At 38.5% G+C, this 611-nt stretch overlaps 1 protein-coding gene across 6 annotated transcripts in view; it reads left to right on the forward strand.

Annotated features, from left to right (window-relative positions):
* The window catches only part of LOC119582023 (protein tramtrack, beta isoform-like), a 34,622-nt gene that overhangs the window by 16,196 nt on the left and 17,815 nt on the right, over window positions 1-611 (forward strand). The gene's annotated exons all lie outside the window — the stretch shown is intronic.

The following is a 611-nucleotide window of genomic DNA, read 5'->3' on the forward strand; positions in this document are numbered from 1 at the left end:
GCATATTTCATGTTTTAAATTTTGAAAAATCTTTGAGATATCTTTTATTGTTTTTTGTTTAAGTATTTTTTTTTTTACATTTTCCTTTTTAGGGCAAGATCAATGCCATCAAATTCAGTGATGCTTATCCCCTGAAACCCAGGCCTCCTGCAGCTTATCCCTTCCCTGTGGCTGGGGGCATGTCGGTGGATGTTGTGATATTTTGAGGGCAATGGTCGAACCAAAAGCACTGCTGTAGGTAGTGGTGTGTGAAGAGTTCTTGTCAGTATAGAAAATTTGGCACATAGTTGACACAGGGAAGGGATGGACTGGGATAGGTTTGTAGGGAATGGACAGGGCGATCAAACCTTGCATCTTTTGGCAGACTTACCCTGCTGTGAAGCGTTGATGGGATGATTACAAGTTCAGAGCATAATTCAGGGTTTAAAACTACTTGCAAAAAGGTCCGTTGATATCAAATTGAACACCTTTGTTGGTTCTAAAAAAAAGAGTTTTTATGTATTATGTGTGAAGAGAAATAGTATTTGGTTACAAGAAATATAGTTTATAGTTAAGCACATATGAGTGTTGTAAAAACTTTCTAGTAGAAAGGACCATCTCTCCCCCCCCCA

This window comes from Penaeus monodon, chromosome 15, assembly GCF_015228065.2.
Source record: "Penaeus monodon isolate SGIC_2016 chromosome 15, NSTDA_Pmon_1, whole genome shotgun sequence".
Lineage (NCBI taxonomy): Eukaryota > Metazoa > Arthropoda > Malacostraca > Decapoda > Penaeidae > Penaeus > Penaeus monodon.